Source organism: Struthio camelus, chromosome 7, assembly GCF_040807025.1.
Source record: "Struthio camelus isolate bStrCam1 chromosome 7, bStrCam1.hap1, whole genome shotgun sequence".
Classification (NCBI taxonomy): Eukaryota; Metazoa; Chordata; class Aves; order Struthioniformes; family Struthionidae; genus Struthio; species Struthio camelus.
This window is the reverse complement of record NC_090948.1, coordinates 4,247,053-4,270,545: the sequence shown is the minus strand read 5'-3', so window position 1 is coordinate 4,270,545 and position 23,493 is coordinate 4,247,053. Positions and strand designations below refer to the sequence as shown.

At 45.7% G+C, this 23,493-nt stretch overlaps 1 protein-coding gene across 6 annotated transcripts in view; it reads right to left on the bottom strand.

The window, feature by feature from the left end:
- Window positions 1-23,493, bottom strand: part of CTBP2 (C-terminal binding protein 2) — a 147,563-nt gene that overhangs the window by 108,014 nt on the left and 16,056 nt on the right. The window contains exon 1 of one of the 6 annotated variants that reach the window (XM_068951464.1): window positions 14,113-14,443. The exons of 4 other annotated variants lie outside the window; for them this stretch is intronic. The gene's annotated coding sequence lies outside the window, so the exon portion shown is untranslated. Of the gene's footprint in view, window positions 1-12,138; window positions 12,159-14,112; window positions 14,444-23,493 lie in introns of those variants that run through there. One more of the 6 variants, XM_068951469.1, reaches the window with a different exon arrangement.

The following is a 23,493-nucleotide window of genomic DNA, read 5'->3' as shown; positions in this document are numbered from 1 at the left end:
ATGGTGAATCACATATCCCCTAAAAAGTTCAATTTTGCATCAGACTCTGATTAGTGGAGAAGTAGTGCCCAAGCACTCCAGACAGCCCAGAGAAATGAGCAGAGTCAAGAGCCCAGAATTTTTAAAGGCAGTCCTATCAAGCAGTCTGGTTACCCTGCAGGACCACAAAAAAAATCACTTATCTATGCCAATTAAACTACCTCCTTCATGAATAAAATAACATCACTATCCACATGTTACAAACATGGGAAAGAAACGCGGGTGGATGTAGACCGAGAGAAATTCACGCTCTAGATTACGATCTGTGACTTATCCATAGCATGTCACTGATGAAGTGAAAATTTTTTAAGTGCTTCCTGGGAGATGAGACAGGATCTCCAGTGCATTACGCATTAAACCCACACTCTGACACGCACAGAGCCCTGAAACTCAGGTTTCTTTGAGACAAAACAAACAAATTTGATGAAAGAATAGAAGAAGGGACTGACGGAGGCAGACGGTAAGAGAAATGATATCCTGCAAGTATGAAGGCCAAATATTGCACAGTTTAACAGCTCCCAGTGGTTTCAAATCAATTTAAATTTAAAATAAATGAATTAAATTTGATAATCTCTGACACCCTCAACCTACTTCCTCCAGGGCACTGACATTCAAATATTCTTGAGTCCTGTCTTTAACTAGTACTACATACAAACGAAGAAAAAGAGTACCACAAACTAAATGCAATCTGTCTGGGTTTTGGAACATCAAACGGCAAAAGCACTTCCTTGGTGTTCAAAGCATCTTGCTGCTGCAACTTTTGCCCCTTGAAGTCACTCTCCAGTTACAGGACAAACCGGTTTGCTTTTCTTTCGAGAAATCCACAGCACATCCACTCAGGTGGCACCAAGCCAAAGGACGATTCACCGAAACTCAGCGCAAACGGGCACTCACCCCAAAACGCCTCAAGAGCCCTGGAGAGCCCCTGCGCCCTCCTGACTCCGTCTCGCCCGGCGCGGGGCCCTGCAGCCTCCTGACACCACTGCTGATGCCGCCACGGCAGAACTAGACTACTGGGCCCTCCCGGGCTAGGAACAGCACTTTGGTCTGAGCTGGGAGTCGCTTTTAACCTAAACCCGGTCTGATTTTCAGCAAGGCCCCCCAAACAGCCGTGCTGACACAGCTGCAGAGCTGGAAACCTGCAACCCAACAGGCAAGGAGAGGTAACACGCACGTGCACATGCACGCGTATACACGTCTGTGTATACATATACCCACGTTCACATTCATAAGATCTTAGCAGACTCTCTTGAATCTAAAAGATCATTTTTCTTTTAAAGTTTTATTTTAGAAAATTGATCTTCTCCTTTTTTTTTAAACAAGCACACACACACATGCCTTTCCACCTAACAACTCCTGCTTGTACCTTTACATGTCAAAAGGAACATATAATTAAATTAAGAGATGCATAGATTCCTCCATTCTTCCTGTCTACTCTCCTTGAACACCATGCCAGATAGCAAATCAAAATCTGCATTTAAATAGAATATTTTTAATGTATGAAAGTGGGCGGCCTGAGGGTAAAGAGGTATTGCATTCACTCACCATATGCACAAAATTGCATTTAAAAAGCGATATCACATTTTAAAAATTTATTGAATATTTTTGTCATTCTAGTACTTTTGTTTTATTATAGTGAAATCTTCAGTTCTGCAGAGATTTCTGTATCAAAGCATGCTAATCAAAATAATGTGATATTACATCATTTTATCAATTTAATCTTGAGAAAAAGATTATATTCAATCAGCTCTCATAAGTCACTATCTCTGGTAATTCCGGCCATTATTCAGTGCAAAATTCAAGCCGTCTGAATTCATTACCACAGGCTGCTACAAATCTGCATTTTTAGACTTTGTCAGAAAATGCAGCAGTCCAAACTCAGTGACCTGAATCTAACCGCCTTTCAGATGAGCCGGCCCTGCTCGGCAGCTCTCCCTTACTTCTTTTATGAGTCGGGATAAAGCCCCGCGGCCGCTGACCAGGTCACAGTGAGACAACACGAGCTGCTCAAGTGGCTCGGGAGGGTTGGCCAGCCCCGGGTTGGCTTTGGCCAACGCCAATGAGCAAGTCGGTGGGGCGCCTGCATGGCAAGGGAACCTGCTCTGGAGGTGACACCTGCAGATGGTCTCATTGACAGCACCAGCCCCGCTCGCGGTCGCGGGAGGGTACTCATACAATGCTGCTCTTCGCTATGTGCCAGTGGAGGAGGCTTCCAGCGACCAGCCGAAGAGTGAGACATGCACGCACAGAGTGACATATGTTATGGGAGAGGTGTCACATTACATCGGACAGGCCGCGCAGCAACACACGGAAACCCGTTTTGACACTGCGTTATCAGGTCAGCACGTTCAGGAAGTAAAAAAAAAAAAAAAGAATTGTTGATTTCAAAATAAACAAAACGAGGCTATTCAAGTCTAAGAAAACCTCTCCAGCTTAACAAGGGCTTTAACACACCCGATGCCAGCCTGGGTGGACCACAGGACAATTACGTGACTCACGAGATGCTCAGTGTGTCACTCCATCAGAGGCATCCTCATCCCGGCCACCTCACGGAGCCCCTTTCCTGGCACAGAGATCCTCTGCAGCCTCTGTTTCGGGTGCTGCCCTCCAGCTGGCCACCCAGAGAGCTTTCCCGCTCAGCAAGGAGCCGGCTCGCATTTAAGAACCTCCAAGTTTGCGACCACAAGAGCTCCTGGGCAGAAACGCGCATCAGAGAGCACGGAGCGTTTTCCAGAGATCTTATCTGGGAAAAGCTGGATCAGAATAACACCTTCTATCAAATTAAAGCATGTTTTGCTGGCTGACAAACTTCTTCAGTGCGCAGGAAACCTTAAAAAAAGCTAAAATCTCGTCCCTCCACAAACTGTGCAGTCGCTGCACACAAGTGGAATCGCTGCTGGGTTCAGTGGCACCGGTCTTGGTTGCCAGGGAAGATCTGATCCACGCATCGCAGAGCTGAGACAGTCATAACACAGAATAATATTATAATATATAACTAAAAACTGCCTGCCAGAACTTCATTTAGCACAAAAACCAATGACAGGCTGGAATGACCAGCTATCGCTTTGGTTATCTGCCCATTCCTGAAAAGCTGCTCGGGGTGATCAGTTTTAAGACACCCGACTGCTAGTTGTGCAGGAATCACGGTGTCGTGGTCCCATGAAACCTTGAACAAACCGGTTAACATAGCTGTACGCTTACACTTATACTGGCAGGCTTGATCCTACTCTCGCTGACGCCTCTAGCACTAAAAAAAATGCTTTGGTTGAGAAAATATACACTAGCCTCCCAACAACAACAATGTATTTCAGCATAACCGTATCCACCCTGGAGTTTCTGCTAATGAGAAAAGGCCTAAGTGAAAAAAACAAATTAACTGCACCCCAATGAACATTTCTGTATCAGCAATAGTTTCTTGAGATTCGGCTTGTTCTACCCAATTCTCACTTCAACAGATGTCATCTTCCTCTCATTTTCTTGATCTTTCAGCAGACACCTGTAAAACCTTCACCAAATGCCAGCCACACGACACCACTGGAGCCAGCAGCCGTACCTTGCCTTTGCTGGCCCAAAGACTAAGAGACTCCCGCATCTGGGACCTGGTGGGAGCCTCCGAAGGCACCAGGATGTGCTTCCTGATCATCTTCAAAGGATGACACCTACAGTCTGGCAAGAAATTCAGGGAGAAGACAGACAAGATGAAAATCTTAGAAGATCATCAGTGGTAATGAAGGAATTTAGGAGGCAGAGGTGATCCTACGGCAAAAGACAGTGTCTACGAAGCAGTCTGAATCTGATCCTCCCCTTTATTTCTCCTCTACAGAAGCATAACTCACTTTACTGTCATCACGTGAGTTTTTGCCAAGCAGCAGGACACGCAGCCCATTTCCACAGTCATGCCCGAGATCACCTAAAACCCCTGGCTGAACGCTGCCAAGAACGGCACAAGCTGCTGTCCTCCCTCCTGGCCGCAGGTGGCTTATGCAGGTCGTGGCGCACAGCCACAGGGCAAGGGGGAAGAGTATCGAGGGGGTGTAGATGGAAGGGGGTGGGAAGCTTTTAAATCTGAAGTGCAGCCTATTCGCTATGAATGTTACGGTCTGCACGCTGCTCCCTCTTTTTGACGAGCGAGGACACACACATGGTGCAAGGCGACTACATCCCTCACCCTCCTAGTCGCGGTACTTGCTGATCGTGGCCTCTCCTTTGGCAAAACGCTGTATTCGACGTTATAGTACGTTACGCATACGGCACAGGCCTGCATCCACATGGGTGAAATGCTTTGCCAGCCCTTGCAAACTTTCCTACAAAAGACTTACCTATACTCATGCTGCCGAGTCATGTAAGCAAGGATTTTTTTAAACAGAATATTAAGTCATAAAAACACAAGCAGGATGCTCACATATTGAGTTAAAGGGAAAAGATCACAAATAATTTAAATACAGTGGGAGATCACCGTGTCTACTCCGTATACAGTATGTTGCGCTGCAACTAAATCAGCTCGGTACCTTCAGGGCAGCCAAGGTCTGCAGGTCCACCCCGCCTGCGCCTGGGGCCGCCTGGCGCCGACCAACCGCACGGGGCTGCGGGGACACAGGCGGATTACGGGGATTATCGCACCGCTGTAGAAAGTACAAACTCACAAATGCCAGTAACATCTAGACCCCCCGCCCCAAAAAAACCAACTTCCAGACAGGTTGCTTAAGCCCATTTCTACTTTTGTCTTGACCAGTAAAACCCCGTCAACGTCCACCCACTGAGGGACTCTGGGGGTTTTTTTTTTGGAGAAGTATTATAGTCCATTTGTGTTTATACACTCACGAATCTGCAAAACAAAACTCAGACTAGCGAGCTGGAAGCTAATATTTGAGCTAGCAGGTGAGGCTGTTACCAATCCAAAACGAAATGGAAATGTGCTCTTGGTAGCGAGCGGTACATTGTTTTAACATGTTGCGATATTTATAAATATACCAAGTTTAAATAATCAGATGACAGAGAGCTCCTTTTCATCTACTGAGTGTTTATTATTCTTTGCACATTAGCACTTTTTCCCTCAAATGCTGTATCTTCTGCCATTTATAATTAATTTTAACAGCTTCTGCAACTTATCCCACAGGTTGTTGCTGTTTCTTTTAAACAGCGTGCTGCTGAGAAATTGATTTGTTTGCTCCGTATGCCTACAGAAATCACATTATGAAATATGCATAAATGTCATTTCTCGGGCTGCTTCTGAGGATTAGCGCAGAGGAAAAGCTTGCTTGAGAGGAAGGAAGAGGCAAACGACAGCAGCGAGGACCTCGGCGCTGAGCCTCGGCTCGAGCGCCGGCCGCCTGCAGCCGCCCCGGCTGGGGACCCTGTACCGCCGCGCGGCTGGAACACAGGTGAACGGCCGGACGCACGCAACTCGGGCTCTTTTTGGGCCAGAAAGATGGAAAATGGCGTGCTTGCTTTTGGTCCCATATGTTTAGCCTGCCGGTACCCCGCAGTGACCTCCCGAGCTGGCAGGCCACCGCGGGGAGAGAAGGGGCCGACGCAGAACGTGTTGGACCCCGTTAGGCGCCGGGGCGCTACTGAGAAGCTCCTCAGATCCAGGAGAAGGCACGCAGCCACCAGACCCTGCCCCGGGGGGGCCGGGTACCGCGGGGACGCCGGGGCCCCTCCCCGGCGGTGCCAGCGCGACGCCGGAGCAGCCAGCAAGAGGTCCCCGTGAGTCGCGTGAACCACCTCCTGTCCAAGCGAACACAGCACTGCCGAGGTGCCCGCGCCTTAACGAAACTCATTAACGCGCAGCTAAACCCCTGCTCGCCCAGGAAGCGCGCTGGCACCCCAAAGCGACGGGAAGCCCCGGAGGGGCGGCCAGCCCTCGGCCCCGGCCCCCGCCGCGGGCGTCTCCGCCGGTCCTCGGCTCAGCGGCCCCACGACCACGGCAGAAGGGTGCAAGGCCATGCTAACGCAATACTCACCTTGCGGCTTTTCCTTGCTTCGGGGAGATGGAAATCCAAATTACCCCTTGCGCTTCACTGACCGCTGCGACCGCGTTGTTTTGATACGTACACAGTCTGGATGAATTTTTCCAAGAGTCATCATTTCATGCATACGTACGACTCACTCACTGCGCTGAAGGAGATTCCGTCGTCTTTCCACCCAAGGTCTCGCCGGCCCTTTCCGACGGCGAACAGGCCAGGGGCCGGGCCATGAAGAGCTCTCCCTTCCAAGCCAGTTACTGCAGCTGGAAGTCCACGCAGTCCTCGGGGTTATCACAGAGCTTGCAGAGGGCACCTGAGACAGCCAGGCTTGCAAGAACAGATTTCTTACTTTAAAAAAGTGAACACGACCTGAAACAGCGCAAAAGAAGCCGTGGCCACGGAGCAGCAGAGCGTAGCAGCGCGCACAGCCTCGGGAAGAGCGAGACCTCCTTCGACAGCAGCCCCATGCGAATCCGTGGAAGGAGCAGCATCCTGTACATATGTTTAATAGATGCGATGGCAGCCTGCGATGGAAGGCATCTTTCCCATGCTATCTCCTACTGCACAACATATTGAATGACAAGTTCTGAAACGCAAACCAGATATTTTTCTCCAAGACTTCGTTAGACGCATCACTCTCCTATATTATTATAGAGAGCTGTCAAAACAGCCTGGTGGGAAAGCTCTTCCATAGCCTTGCAGGAGTATAAATTGTCATAGTACAAAGTAAATCCCATTAACAGCTACATAGTCATTATTTTGCATAATAAAAGTAAAGGCTCTTTACTGGTGATCTATGTATTTACGACACCAACAAGCGCTTTCTCTTTTCTGTTGCCTTTGTTAAAATTACAAGATAATTGGTTGCTGTTGCAGATATTAATGCCTGATAACAAAGTGCCTAAGGCAGGAAATTTGAAGTCGCAGTGGAACAGCATCACTGACAAAGCAGTAACTCCTGTTCCTGGAGGATTAAGCAAACCAACTCAAAGAAAATAATAATTTCTCGTTTGTATCAACACAGACATTATTTAAATTAATCATATTAGAAATTGCGTGCAACACATTTTCAAACATATTTCTCTTCAGGCTGGCCATCATAAAAAGTAACAGAGAATTCAGGCTTTTCCCAGTGCAAGGTCCTGAGGAATGCCAAAGGATTTCAGTGACAAGTCCTAGGATAACCCAGGTAACTTCTCTGCTCCAGAAACAAATGTATTCCAGGGCACACGGTTTAAAGAAGAAAAGGAGTAGTTCTGCAATAACTTGAGCTTCTCAATAATTAGTGTCCATGCATTAAAAAAGAAAAAAACGCCCACGTTTAAAGACTTTATCAGTTTTAGTTGGAAGCATGGACAATTATACACACAAATATTCTGCTCTCCCCTAGTTTACACACAGTTGTGTTTATGAATAGAACTGCAGCCTAAAGTCTCAGCCACGATGAGCAATTCGGAAACTCATTATTCATAAATATCCTGCCAATTGAAGCAAGCTGGTTTAAGGATATTATATATTATTTACAACAATTCAGTCTGTCATGAAATTAAGCAAATTGAGCCAATTTCAGTATGAGCAATGGGGGGAGGCAAGATTACATTCAAATTAATAAAGACGTTTCTACTGTAAAATGATGTCAACCAGTACAGTTTGTTCATAAACTAGCCCGCTAATGGAAAAAAAAAATCTGTTTTCCCATCCCTGCACCTTCGCCGTCCCGTTCCCCCCGCGCTGCCTCGTCCGAGCGGGGTGGGAGTCCCAGCCGGGCGCTTCTCGGACCGCCGCAAAGAGCACCACGCTCCCTCGGCGGGAAGAGAAACCAGCCCCCTACGCAAACGCAGCCGACGGTTTTCCCGTCTCGGCAACAAAAGCAAAGAACGGCTGGATGGGAAGCCTTCAGGGAACGCCGGGGCCTCCCCAAAACTGACCCTTTTAAAAAAAAAAAAAAAAAGATCCAGCAAAGGTTGCTGCTAGACTTGATGCCAGCCATTCAAAACCCTCAAGAAGGGTGCGTCCCCAAGATGCAAGTACCAAAACGCACCCAAAACATCTGCATATCTGCCTTTACAAAAGATTCCTCTCTGTGGTCGTTCACTTTTTAGTTTTTTAATTATTATTCTGTGATGGACACGATACCATTAATTTAATTTCAACCGGCATTTCCTATTAGTATAATCTACTGAGTTATCTCTATAGCAGGAGCAAAATCACTTTACGGGGAGCTATATCACTTCAGAGTTAATTACATGTATTTTGGTTTTGATAAATGAAAATACGGGGCATGATTAATTGAAGGACAATCAATATGATCCAGCTATTAGACAGCTTGATGAGGTATCCACAGTACGCATATAATCTATAGTAATCAGCTAATTGAAGACTGCCTAGGAAATCCCAGCTTCAAACTGAAAAAATATTCTAATAAAACTGATGAGGAAAAACGTTTCACAAAAAAGCATGAAGGTCTCTCAGCTTAAGGCCTGTTTTTGTTTTGGTTGTTTTCTGAACAAAAATTTTGCTTTACTGCTTTAAAATCACTGACCGTGATAAAAGACTGAAAGCAAAATGAATTTGGTCAGTCAATTCTGAAGCGTGTTTCTTATTTACATCCATCCAAACTCCTTTAATTGTGTTTTTCTAATGCTTTCTGACTTCTGGAGCTGCCAGAGATTGTTAAATAGTTTCATTAAAAACACTCTATTTGTCTTGGTTTAGTCACATACCAGATCAAATTAAACAGTCAAAGAGTAGAACAAATGAACCCTTTCCATCTCTTTCGACACGAACCCGTGTGTGCAAAAAAGCCGCACAGTGACGTCGTGTCGTCACTGTGAAGATGCCAGTTAGCTTTGTACTCCCAAAGAGGCGCGCGAGAGCGGAGAAAAGAAGCGCAGAGCAGAAGTGTTGCACGTTTCGAAAAATATGGAAGCGCAGAACGCAATTCATAAGCCCGTGGTATGTAAGTACTATTAGCATAAATGCTGACAACTGTTAATCTACTGTAACCCTGATTAATGGTTGCAGTTGTCCATTAATACTAGGCATTTTAACTTACTACTAAAATTGATTAGTCAGTTAAGAATTCAATCCTAATGTTCAATAAAATTGCACTTTCTCTGCAAATGCAATATGAAATGAGGTGATGCATTTAACAGCACTCCCATATATTACGCGGTGTGCCGTATACAGAGGAAAAGTGCAGTGTAATCTCCATTATTTGAACTATTTCTAACAAGCTCACAGCTGTAACGGGTGGCGAGCAGTGCTTCTGTCCCACTTCTCCTTGGAAGCCTCTTGAATTTATGCGACACATGGAAATACCACGGAAAAATTAGATCCTGAAGGCAGAGTAGTACGTAACGCAAACACCGGGGCTCCTGCCTGAGTCCCAAGGGCTGTCAGGGGACTCCGTGCACGGTGGGGAATCGGGAGGGTGAACTGAAGACGCCGGGAGCGCGCCCGAGCCTGCGGCACGGTGAGACGCGTCTGCACCAGGCTCGGCGGCTCGCGTCAGCGGAGGGCATCGCGGGAAAGCAAGGCTGCACCCTGGACTGAAAGGCTTCCTGTGGCAGATCGGTCTCGTGTCACCTTAAAAACTACTCATCGTCCTCCTAAACGCCAGCCTGCGCTTATCTCCCTTTCCCATTCAATGATCTACGTTATTATTATTTTTCCTGAGCTGCTTTCCTGAGCAGCACTAACTACAGTCCACGCACATGCAGACGGGAACAGCCAAACAGCAAGGGGAAAAGTGTCACTTTGTTGCAACACTTTTTTTCTTACAACGTAATCCAAAGGTACAATATTTCACCCTACATTACAGAGGCACATTACAGCCTATGAGCCACCAGTGGTTCATAACACCACAGTCACAGATCTAGCTGGGCTTCTGCTGCAAACCGTTCTTTCTGGGGGTCCTTTACCATGGGTCCCTCGAACACGTGAAGCTCGCACTTTGCATCCAAACATCAGGTCTCAGGCTGCACCACAAGCCTGACAATTATCTGGGATGCCAAGTAAGTAAGTAAAGGAGAGCAGCATCTGCGTGGAAGAGATGATCATTCATGGCCAAAACCAGGGGGGATAATGCCTCGCACCTCACTCGGGCATGGCTAACACGTGGAGTCAGAAGCAACTCAGAAAGCTTTGCTTTCCAAAAATCCTGGGTGAGGTTGTTAAATGAGACTTAGGAAACAGGTGAAATAAAAAGTCATTTGTCATAAGACAAATACATTTTTAGAACTGTCTTTAAATTAATCGTACACAAAGGAGCCTCTTTCCAAACAGGTGAGGCCAGGTAAGCAATTTGCATGCACTCTTTGCCAAGGGTCAGGCTTTTTAGAGCAAAAAGCATCAGATCACCTTTCTTGCGATAATGGGCAAACCTAAAAACGCCAGCTAAAAAGTAATACCAGAAGCAAGCAAAAGGGCAGGTTTTCAGCACTGACAGCAACAACTGACACTGCCTGATCCAGAGGACCCGGTTCAATCTTTGCACACTATTGCGGAGTCATTTTCCCGGAAAGGTACTCTCAAATCATCTGCCTCCAGAAGTCCCAAGAGACTGGAGGAGTAATTCCGAACGCGCAGGGAGTGCAGAAACGGGGCCTGGGACAAGATTCACATGCATGTTGTTTCCAACTAATATTTAAGCGCTATTGGAAGCACACTTAAGAGATGCAAGATGGGACTGAACAAGCACTGTCCTGTTACAGCAATTTGCAAAGTTGTGAAGTTAATTCTAGGTGGGTAGCAATAGCATAAAGGTTGGATTTAGGTTCACTCAGGATTTCTGGCTATAGGGACTCTCAAGAAAGCTGAAGTCCCTTAAATGCCGTGCAGAGAGGGCTCCCATTCAGCGAAGGATAAAGGCCACCATCATGCTCTTGATGGAGAGCATCAAACCAGCAGCTCAGCAGCTTTGTGTGCCTTGTCACTACACTTTTCACCAACCTGTTTCAACTTTCCCCAGGGTCCATACACAGGCTCTTGTCGCAGGAGCTACTTGTGATCCAAAATGCCAGCTCAGACCTGTGTGCTCTGCATCCAAATTCCCATGAAGATTCATCATTGATTTTTTTAAAGAACGGACAATCCACAAGAGGAATTTCAGAATTCCTCACACACGTATGGCCTATATACATGAGCCCATAAATGTTACAAGACTAGTAGTATTTTCAGTCCCTGCTACGCTCTCCATAAACCCCTTATGCTTATTTCCACATGACAACTGCAAGTAGTGGAAAAATGTTTCATACTCAAAGGTAATCTCAGTGGCATCCTCACATTAGCCTCTCTTCTCTATCTTTTCATGTTTCATCATGGAACACAATACTTTTTCTCCTAAAAATCTTTTCACATCAGAAATGCCAAGTATTTTGCGTTGCATCAGGGACCAGGCATTAATCGGAGACATCTGCCCCTAGCAACGCCAACACTCCTCTCGTACAACTCCACGCGATGTGTCTAATTCCCCACATCCCTCTGGTAGGACAGGAACGGTTGCACCTTGTAAAGCTTTACATGGAACAGCTTTACCTTGTAAAGCACTTCCAAAATCTGCAATTAAAAACACTGAAAACACCATCAGTTGTGAAGATCTGATTTGTGAAGATCTGATTTGTGAAGATCTGATTTTACAAACTTCTGAGGAACGTTCACATTCACTCTGAGCTGGCTGAAAACAGGGAAAGAAGATCAGCTAACAAATCTGAAGTTAATCAAGGGATTCACGCGCATCTAGAAGAAGGGAAAGGGACTCGGGCGGAGGCCCCCCGCGCCCGAGGCCAGCAGAGCGAAGGGGAGGGAGCTCAGAATTTCCTCTTTTCTTCCTAACTGCTGTCCCTGCGCCGGACCCCACCGCCCACCCAGCACCGCAGCGTTCAGCAGGGAGCCGAGATTCCTGGAGGCTGTTACGGACACTTGCTTTTACGTGCCACGGACGGCAGCAAAAGCGCACTTGTAAACCACTGAGCAAGGTAAGCATTTCAAGAGGACAGTAAATCTCCTGTTAACATATTGTTGGGGCCGGGGGGGGGGGGGGGGGGAATTACCAGAAGAAAGGGGAAGTTCAAACACAGCAAAGTATCTGAAAGCCATCGAGGATTTCTGTGCAAGTCCACAGCTCACTTACACTGGCCGATCTGTCCAGGTTTTTATTTGCCGTTGCGCCTTTGCTCCTTGGTCATTCTTAATCAATAGGATGCTTCACACTGTGTAACATGGTGCGCGTATCTGTATAAAAACAGTCTCCAATGTATTTACCCAACCAGCAGCCTGGAAAATAGTGCCACTCCAAGGGGTGCATTGACTGTACCCAACGAAATCACTTGTTTTGCTGTCGTTTGTGAGGTTACAACACCCGATGTTGCGGCTAGTGTCTTTCTTTCTCCAGTCCAGCAGCAGCAGACCCGCGTTCCCGAACCGCGTGCTCCGCCGGCGTCATAATTCTGGCGATCCCCAGCAACAACACAACGCCCTCCTCTGCAAAGCCCTCTAACAACAGGAACGTCTGTCAGGCTGCCCTTTAAGTATTAACATATGGGGGGAAACGCCTAATAGCTTAATATTATTGTGTGCGCGTCTGAAATATCACTCCAACGAGGCCTCTTCTATTAAACGTCAAACCTAGTTAATAGAAGACGTTTGAGCAGAATCAGTTATTTTGTAATAATTCCTCATATTAAAAGAGGTATTTTAGAACTGGAAAGTATATGTTGTCACAACCTAACTATTTGCATATTCCAAAGCACATTTTGTGTAAAAATAAGTTACAGAAACAATAAGAATGAATGTAAAATTACCATTTATTCAGCAAAACACGAGAACTAACTCTTACCATGTCTGTAGATAGCCATACTCACAGCATTACCCTAAAGGTCCTATCAACACTTCATTATAAACTTCTCCCTTTATATTCAGGGAATTAGAGAAATCTTTGCCTAGAGGGGATTGTTTTCCTAAACTCGATGCATAGGGGTCTCCGTGCAGCAGGAATGTTTATGGAAAATCTGAGATTAGAACATTTCAAACCAGCCGGTTTCGAGTTGCACACATGTAAAGCCATAAATAGAGAGGAAAATGTGTGTATAAAAACCTGAAGAAATAACACATTGTGCAAAAAAAAAAAAAAGTTGTCAGTTACAAATGGAAAGACGAACAATTTTTTTAGGAGACTAAAAAAAGCTCATTTACTATTAAGCTACTCCAGTTGGCTGCTAGGCTACTGTAGGCTACAACTTTTATCTCTAGCATCTTTCAGTAACAACTCACATTTACAGCTTGGGGCTTTCCAAGCCGGGTTTTCTCAGGAGGTTGGGTTCAGGCCCCCAGCGACTTCGAGAGCAGCAGAGCCAGGCCACCGCTCCCCGCTCTGGGACAACGCTCCACCACGCACGCTGCAGCTCCACCACAGCCACCCATCCCAGAGGGTCAGAGCACGTGGAAAACAGCAAGGCTCAGCTCCCAGGACAACGCGGCGCACCGATGGGCGCGCAGGCAGACGCACGGCTTGTTTCACGGGGACGCAACAGCTTTTCTGCTCCAGCAACCGCAGCCTGAGCCTCCGCTCCACCAAGCGGGAGAGGCGCCAGCAGAGCCTGGGCAGAAATGCCACGCTGCTGCAAGCGAGGAGCACTGGACTTGACCCACTGCCTGCTAAAATCAACAGAAATCAACAGCAACAGGCAACAACGCCCAGAGGATGTGCATGTATGAGGAAAGGCACAGCGGGATGCTTTACTGCACAGAGCGCTGCAAGGGAAGAGCATTAAAACTTGCCAAGACAATTAGGCTGGCACTACGAAGGTCATGTCCCTACCTCCAAAAGAGAAAGTCTGCCGAACTGAAAGACAGACAGCGGTAAGGCAGACAGCACCACTACCTACCTAGTTACCGTATGAGTAATAATAATAACAGCATAGACATACACTCATCCTGGAAATAGCTGTGGTGATTTATAGACTTACTACTCCCACGGCAAAGTTAGCAGAAAGGCTTTGGCGGGCGCTTCCTGACCCGTCTGCTGCAAGGTGCTGCCCAAGGGCCCCCCAGGAGCTGCTCCATGCAAAACGACAAACCGCGCGCAGGCAGAAGCTCAAGCGCTCACCAACTCTGTATGTCGATGCGGCGACGGCAACCCCTGGCCGAGCAATAGCTTCTGCAACCGCAACAGCTAGGTCCAGATGAGACCACCAGCTACAGCTAAAAGCTGAACGTTTTCACTGCATCGTCAGAGCCTCAGAATTGTTCAAATGTTAACGTGAAAAGCCACAAGCACAGCCTCAACTAGTATTACATTTAAAGCACAAAAAAGGCTCTGGAAAATGAGACCGCCTTCCTCCCCAACTCTTACAAGCCTTTATAGCCTAGGCAATGAGATAAGCAAGCCTGGCTTGGGGAAAAGGTGAGAAAAGAGAGAAGTATCAGGTCCCTTCCCTCTGTCCTGCACGACAGCATGCTACGGTATATTTTCTACCGCTTTGTCTGGTGTAATTTTAGACGTTCTCCACAACTGGGCCTCCAACCACTTCCCTTGGTATGCTGGTTTCAAAAGACGTTAATGTTTCATTACTTAAAACTCCGTGAGCTCGGTGCAGCTCGCACAGGAAAGGTGTCTGCAGCTTGGACTCCCATCTCCAGGGAACAATTTATAACTGTGTTAGGAGATGTATGACGCCGCTCAGGCGTTACGCCTCGAGGCGCTGTCGAGCACTGAAACGTGGCAGCAACTCTGCTGATAAAACTTGCGCCGTTTATGCTCTTCTTGCAGACTCCTTTGCCTTCAGCTACTGCATACTCCTACAGGTTGCTTGCAACATTCTCACGTGGCAGCAGCTGTACTTATTGTTCGCACTAGACTTCAACTACGCTCTTAAAAGCATGCAACCAGAGGTGTAAAATACTCTGCATTAGCAAAAATACTTATTCCTGAACGCATTTTGTTGTTCTGTACATGGCAATTGTAGGCAATTTGAGCATGGCAATTGTAGGGTGTTTTCCCAGCAGGCGAAAAAGACCACTGATAGCAGAGAGTGGATCAGTCAGAGCTTAAAAGAAAGATTGCAGGAAGGACTAATGGGTAGATTATATAACGAAATATTTAAAATAACTTTGGCTGACTCGGTTGAGACTATCCTACACCTTACAGAACTACGGTTTTGACCATCGTACAGTGTGCAACTACAGTCTACTTCAGTTTGCCTCCACTCACTTCTAATTTCAGATGTAAATTCTCTACAAGCAGAGCCCATGCAGGGCGACAACAAATTTTAAACCTTTTGCTTTGCTGAAAGGCACTGCAAGCATATTTGCTTTGGGAAGAACTACAGCAGGTTACTCTGCCTCGAAAATTAAGTTCTCAGCATGTCAATATTTCAGGGCAACCTCTGCTTTTGCAGTTCAGAGTAAAGGGTATGGAGAACGAAGGCAGACGTCTGAACGTCGGTGTTGCAGGGCTCCTCTGAAAATCCTGCTGACACAGCTTCCTCTTCATCTTTGTCTCATATCAAGTTACTAGTCAATGTGTTATTTTAACAGTGTGACAACAACCATACAGAACGTCAAATAGTTACCTTTTATCTGGAGTTTTATTTCCGCAGTATATTTCAATAGAAATATACAACTTAATGCTGCAACATATTTCATACTGAAATGGGTAATAAAAAAAAAAAACAAAACAGAGACTATGCGTTTCCCCTAAAACGTAAAGGAGGAATATACTGAAAATTCATACTGTTTACTAGTCTTTCAGAATGTCTACATAAATCTACTATGTTTGAAGTATAAATATTGCTGGATCAATAAAATAAGAATACTTCCAAGGTTTTTTTTAATGTAAACATAAAATATACCCCTAATCCAGAACATTCTGACCAGCCTGAGTTACAGCTCCACCCTGCCATAAAGATGGAGACAGAGTGCAAAACCTTTTGACCACAGTTTTGACCCCAGCACACAGGAACTCGGAGCTGAAGGTGCTCCCACCCACTGCGTATCAACACATCTGAGACCTACACTCATCTCTGTGCTCCTGGGTATCCTAAGTCAGACGCGTTTCCCCTCTATGGAAATCTCAAATCAAGAAAGAAATACTCTCTGGCCTTTTCAGTGCGCACTGCAGATGGTCAATCGCATACGTTATAGCTTTGTTGTTATTAGTTCATTCACTAAACCCCTCTTTTCCTTTAGCAAAAATCATAAAGCTCAAAACACCCAAACTCTTCCAGATCTCCAGGTTTACCCAAGAAGTTCTTCCTCTTTAAGGGATTCACCTTACCTACATGTAAAAGTCTCCCGGACTACTTCACAACAACAAAGGTCTTTGTGTACAAGAACCGTGTTCAAGTTGCTTGGGGCTTGGCCGTCTCCAACACGAATACACACAAACACATCCAGGAGAGACAGAAGGGTGGGAACATAAAGAGAAACAAGAAGTTCTAGAAGATCATCAAAACCTGAACTACCTTGTGTGAAGGACTTATGACATTTCTTTCTCCTATGGGATGGATTGACCTGAGAGACTGTCAACTTTTCTGAGTTTTGGTCTAGCTCTTCAGCACTCCAGGCAGATACGACCTAACGTTTTGACATTTCCTGAGATGAGTTTAGCATCTGTATGTGGTCAGCCCAAACTCATGAAGTTCGCAGACATCAAAATAGAAACAAGGTAAAATAGCTGAATGCCCTGGTTCTGTTTTTTTTTTTTTTTTTAAATGTTGATTCCACCCTTCCTCTCTAGGCATCCAGCTATCTTGAGCAGAGTGACACCACCTCATCTCACCTATCTGCTCAATGGCAGGCCTTGCTCTTGGAGCTTGCCTATGATTACTGCTAAACCTTCACTCTTGAAAAGCAGTCCATCCTTGAAGCTAGCCTGGTGCTGGGCTGCCGGTCGGCTGCCTGCTGCTGTGACCCACACAGCTCTCCTGGCAGAGCCACCGATGGGCACGGAGCTGCTCCTGCGAGCTCGCACACAGCACCGCAGAAACACCAGCAGCTATGCCAGGAACGAAAGCTCCTTATCTTCTGGGGACCTGCTGGGCTGTTTCAGTCATCTGCCTTGATACCTATGCCGTGAAAGCTGATGTCCAGAATACTAAATCCAGTTTACGTCCCCTTAGGAGAGGTTTCACAGTTTCGGCCCAGCAGCTTCTTCACGGTGGCTTTGCCATCCCGTGGGACAGCTGTTGTCTTGGTGACCTCAAATTCAGCCATGCTCCAGTACCTCGAAAGATGATCGCCTAAGAAGATAACGGCTCTCATAGACTGCTGGTTGACAGCACTTGCCTTCCCCATGCAGAGGCGTACGTCGGGCATCCGGAACGGTGCTCCACCGCCCTGGGCCCACAAGGTGCTCCTGGAGGTCAGGGCTGGCCCCGCTGCACCAATGGGTCTCCTCACACAGGGCATGATGATCCAACGTAGCACACGGCAGAGGCAGCAGTGGAGTCACGCCGTTCACTCCACTCCAGTGAGGCCTCCTGGAAACTGCTGAACTCCACTAGCGAAAGCAAGGCAGCCAGAGGCCACACACACGTACCTGGAAGCTGGACGAGTCAATGATAAGCCAATAACTAATTCTGAAAAAATGTGAAATGTGGCTGAGCAATCATTTATTCAAGAGATTCAGTAGTTCACCAACTTTGCTAAGCTTCAGAAATGGTAAAAATGTAACAAGTGAGTCTCCTGCATGAATAAAAAATTATGTTTTACATAAATTAAATATATAATTTGATTAAACATGTTTATGTCTTTGCAGTGACATTTAGAATAGGAAGTATTCATTTTCTGTTTTGAAAGGAAAAAACTCTTTCAAATGTAATTTGAAGCTGTCAAACCAATCTTCTTTACAGATCTTTTAAATGTCACATACCTTCGAAAGGGGATGGCAGATTCCTTTTAAATATGCAATTGCAAACAGTCCAAGCAAAATCAAGAATTTATTAAAATATGCTACTGACATTTATACTGATTAAGTATAGCCCTTTCCTTACTCCCTCTCGACAGAGTCCCTTACAAAAGATGTGTCACAACATCTCATATTAATGCCGTACTTGCTATAATTCTGTAACACACAACCACTCTTTACTGGGTGCCACACGTTCAACTAACTAGCAAAATCCAGCTGCATGAAAAGAACCTGCCTCTTGTGTTGGATGGAGACTAATATGAATTTGTGGTTGCTTTACATGAAGAATTGTGCTTTTTAGTGATTTCTTACCAACACGGCTGAAATTTATAACCAAAAATATTAACTGCACTTACTTTAAATCAAGTGTAGCACTATACCTAATGGCTTTAAATGGAAGAGTGTATTAATCATAAGCATAAAGAAAACCTACTGCAACTCATTTCATACAACTTTACATTAGCAACCTGCATGTTTTTGTTTTATAATCACAGTATCTACCCTTCGACTATTTATTATTCTTCCCAATTAGAATACGTGTCCTCCTTTTTTTTTTTTTGAAGGAAGAGAGAAGAGGGATAGAGAAAAAACATTATCTACTGGTGAATGTTCAAGTGCAGAAACTACGGCAGCTCCTGTTCTCAGTCACTTCCCACTGACGTGCTGGACATTTTAGGGTCACTTTATTTTCCTAGAAGACAAAGAATTTAATTATTATTTGCTCTCCCCCCATCACCAGGCCAGTGAACTGCATGTGCATAACTCTCATTAGCATTAATGGAAATCCCCACTGTAAATTCTCCCCTGTGAAGCAACATTAAGAGCAAGGCCATCCTGAGCAAGCACACTCAAATTGGAAAATAAAATATATCTCCCATTTCTCGCTACCATCACAGGGAAAATGTAATGAAGTGCAGGAGATTAAGCCACAATTCCTGCATCAAATCTTCTTTGTATTCGATAATTACTCAGCAGAAGGTATATGACGGCTACTCCTTGATGATGAGAATTTGTTGCACTTTACTGAAAGACTTTGTCCTAATGCTCTCAACTTTCTGGTGCGTAACACAGCAAATCAGAGCACAGCCATCGTAACATAAATCATGATCACGACCAACACTGGCTTACTTACAGCTTACACTGTCTTTAAAATCAGAAGATTACTGCAGAAAAACATGTCAGTGCCAGGCAACAGGGACACAAACCAGCCGGCTGGCAGCGGTCTGAGCTCATCGCACTGCCAGAGGAGTCCAAAACAAGCTTGCCCTAAAACAGCCCGTACTACAACCAGTGTGTTCTACAAGGTTCTTGCACGGCACTCATTTAGCTGCCATCGTTGTGCCATAAATGAATTTAACGTCGTTAAGGTCGGACAGCGGAGAGGAACTATGCATCCCAGCAGACTATACGGACCCCTATGGAAAGAAAAGGCCTCTCTCCGGCTTCACTGGAAGCTACGCAATCGCTCGGCTCTTCTTAAAAGAAAAAAAGCTAGTTCCACTTATTTATGGGCTTCGGTGCCTAACTTCCAGTACCTCCACTTGAAAACTGGTGTTTTCACCCTTGGCTGGCTCTCTACCTCCCGCCTGTCATTCACCACGGAAAAACCATGAAACCAGGTTTAACTTCCGAGGGTCAACAAAACAACCTGCCCCAGCCCCCTCCTTTTCCCTCAGCCACCCACCACAAAGAGCTTCAAGGATTTCTTTCCCAAGACCACCTGTGCCAACCCTTTCGCACCAACGACGGCTCGTCCACAAAAGCGGCTGCGTGTGGCAACGGCCACGCTGCAACCAACCGACTGCTGCCGTTCAACGCCGAGGCATCTTCCGCAAAGCCAGTAACGTCAGAGGGCTCTCGCGCTACCAACCTCTGGAAACGGTGTTACTTTACAAAACGACTCCAAGTGCACTGGAGCGGAGACAGAATAATCTCTCAGTCTGAAAGAACTACAGATATCAATAGTAATCTCTCCATGAGCAGCTACTTCTTATTTTATGGATCTCCTGAGGGTCAAGCTCTTCCAATACATTCTGCTGATACAACACTGATGATCAGTGTAATAAATGTAGTTTAAAAAAAACAACACTGAAATTTTAATACAGCTGTAGTCAAGCATGTTGCTTTTTATGGGTTTCTCAGGGATGCAAAGTAAGTCACTGTTCCACCTAGCCGAGCTCCTTGTATCGCTCCCTAAATTACATCTTCTGTACGACTCCCACCAGCTGGGTCCCTGGAGGAGACCCTGCCTAACATCCAGCACACCGCTCTCACCTACACACCCTCAAAATGGAATATGGGGGCTCCATCTTTCACAGAATTATGCCGTATTACATGAAGCCTGGCCGACACCAGGAGCACAGCACCTCTTGAAAGATACGGTACATACTGCCTCCCAAGGTGCGGGCGCTCGGCACCTTACGGGACAGCGTCCTCCCTCTGCCCAAGGCCCAAAGCATTTTTCCTACTCCCACGAACAAGTCTTTTGTATGTGGGGCAGAGGCAGAGGCAGGGCAGCTTTATTCCCGTTCCGTGCACTTGAAAAACACAACTTAACTAAGACACTTCTGAAATACGGGGTGCAGAGGTGAACCCTAGCTTTGAACATGCTGTTTCCTGCAAGCAAAGCGAGGAATTCATTCATGTTTTACCTCCGTGGGTGGTAATACACAACTGCAGGAGCACCCAGGCAAAGAGCTGCAATACGGATGGGAGCACCCTAGCTTTGGTCGCTCTTGTCTTCACTGGTTGATGGGGTCCATTCCCACAAACCCTCCAGCCCGTAGAGCTGGTAACTGCAAGAGTTCAGCTTTCTTACCGGTTACAAAAACTCCAGCCAGACTCTAGCGGACTCCTAGACTCTTTAAGCTCCTCTCACAGGTTGTGTCTACAGAAATGAGCGGTCTGGGCTTCAGACAGGACTCCTTTCCCTTCTGCTTTTCCAAAGTGACAGTGAACGAACTATATATCCAAAGTCTTATTTAATATACAGTATTTGCGGGCTGGTTCCTCCTGTGTTGAGAATATCTGAGTGGGGAAAAAAACCCATAAAAACCAAAAAAATACACTCGTGCAAACCTTTGAAATGTCATTTTAATCCAGGCAACACACTGGGCTGCTTTCTTGTTGGTATTTTTTTTCCAGCCGCTGTCGACACCAGCATACTGCAGTTTGAAAAAGGTATGAGATCTGTCTGATGAGTTTCCAGAAACTGAAATCGGGGAATGCTCTGCTGCCTGCCTACGCCAACAGCTTTTGCTGCGCAAGGAAAAGTTGCTTCCTTTGTTCAGCAATTTGATTCATTTCGTGTAACAAGACACTCAACTGTTTCTGTTTCACTTAGCAGAAGCAAACGATTTTCAACCAACGGATGATCAAGAGACTTTGGTGGGTTTAAGCAAGACTGGCTGACATTAAAAGCAAAGTAGGAGGGGGACTCTTTTCTACATAGACAGCAAATCCAGAACTACAAGGCGTAAGAACTGAAGCGAGTACCAGGAACTCTGTGACACTTTTCCTTTCAGCTATTTCCATAATTTGGTATTTTAGTAAATTAGTCTAATCAGGAAGTCCGGTCCCACTTGTGTAGTCAAATAACTGTTGTACCTGAGACATCCAAGAGAGCTGAAATCCAAAAAATTGTTTTCTTTATAATGATTTAAAAAAAAAATCTAGGGACCATAGTTGAGCATAAATCTGTATGCTTATCTGCAATCGCAGTCATGCTGCTAATTTCACTTCAAGATCGTTTTAATAGCTCAGGATGTTCAAACACAAATGAGATGACACCCAAATCAAGAGCCTACAGCTGTAAGCAGTGCATTTTTGTAGTCACACCATTTTTAAAGCATTTGTCTCAAACTAATTGTCTCAAATTCAAATCTGTCAATACATCTGAGCCAAAATAAATTAAATAAACCAAAAGAGAAAGACTCAGCTTCTCTGAGCATTTAAAAATTTCCCAGTGAGCAAATGAGATTTAGATGGGAAAAACAGGAGCTACTATGAAATAAAATCCTGGGCCAAATCATCAGCTGGTGGTAAATCAGCATCACCCCGTTGGCTCCTACGGAGCAACAGCAATTTAAAACAGCCGCATGGGGCCTTGGTTGCTTCCCCAAACCAGAGGATTGCCTCTGATTTCCTCTGACAGATTCAGCGCACTCATCACCAGTGTTTTAAAGTCCCAGAGCAGGAGATTTGCCTTTATTTCCACTTTAATGCACCCTGCTGACCAAGGACACTATATAAAAATGCCAAGCGCAGAATTACAAGATTTAATAGTGAAGCAGTAACGGGCATTTCATGCTAGAAATCTGCTCCTGAGAGACAGCTATGTAGGAACTCAACTTTGTTGAGTTAGCAACACGCGTGCAGAAGTATATCTAGGGGGGCTGTTTTGCTCCAAGTCCATCTGCGGAGCCTCTCACGGGGAGAAGGTGGCAGAAGAAAGCAGAAGCCCAACCTGCCTGGGGCTCTTCCCCAGGAACCTGCGGGCGAGCAGCAGGCTCCCACCACTACCTCTTCTGCTCAGGAGCCTGCGGCCAGCTGCAGCAGCGGTACAAAAGCTGAACAACCACACCAGTCTCATGTCCCTGATGACAAGAGCAGAAGCCACGCTCGTTCTCCTCAGATTTGCTTCTCAGGTAAGTTTCGGCATATGGGTTGTCCAATGAGAGCTGCAGACACCTCCTTGCAGGAGGGAGTCCTGTCCAAAGCTCTCCTCGTTTACAAGCAGGCCCTTAACTTCTCAAACGTGTTTTCTTATCTGTGCCCAGCAGACCCACCTTTATGCCCGTCTAAGTCTTCTACAGTGCCACCACACTAAATGGTACCAGCAACTCCCAGCATTAGATTCCCAGCGGAGACACTATTTCGCCTTCCCTGATCAAGGTGCTTGCTTGATTTGTGGAACAGAGGGAGCAGGAGAGAAAGCCAAGGAAAGAATAACACATGAAGTCAATTATTTAAAAATTGGGCATTATGTAAACACAACGCACAAAAAAATAGTGTGCCTGATTACGTAAGCATTTCTCCTGCCACCGCATAACACAATTAATGTGAAAAATACTGGGATCGTGTTCTTTCTCCATTGCAAAGCGTGCACTACTTGTATCTGTTTGCTTGAGTTGTGGAACGCAGCAGTTTCCTGCATTCCACCCCTGAAACTTAACCCCAGCAGACTCTAGCACCGTTTCTTTCTATTCTTCCCATGTGTTTGTTCTGTTTATTTATTTAGCTAACCTGTGTGAAAGGCCATAAATCGTTCTGCTACTTAAGTCACGTGGAGAATTCCTTTAAACATATACATAAAAACCCATAAATAACTTTCTGCGGTCTACAACACATTCATTTTCATCTCTGCTTTTAGACTGATCTTTCAGGTAACAAATCAAATCAAGTACCAAAATGTAATTACTCCATTGTGATAATCATCTTTGTAGAGCACACCTTTATTTCTTCCTTCTCAAATTAAAACTACCACAGAGGCTTAAGCAGCTGGGGAGGGAGAGGAGGAAAGGTTATGAAGCGCTGATAAACGCAAGGCAATACACAGAAACACTTTGACTTAGGCTTGAC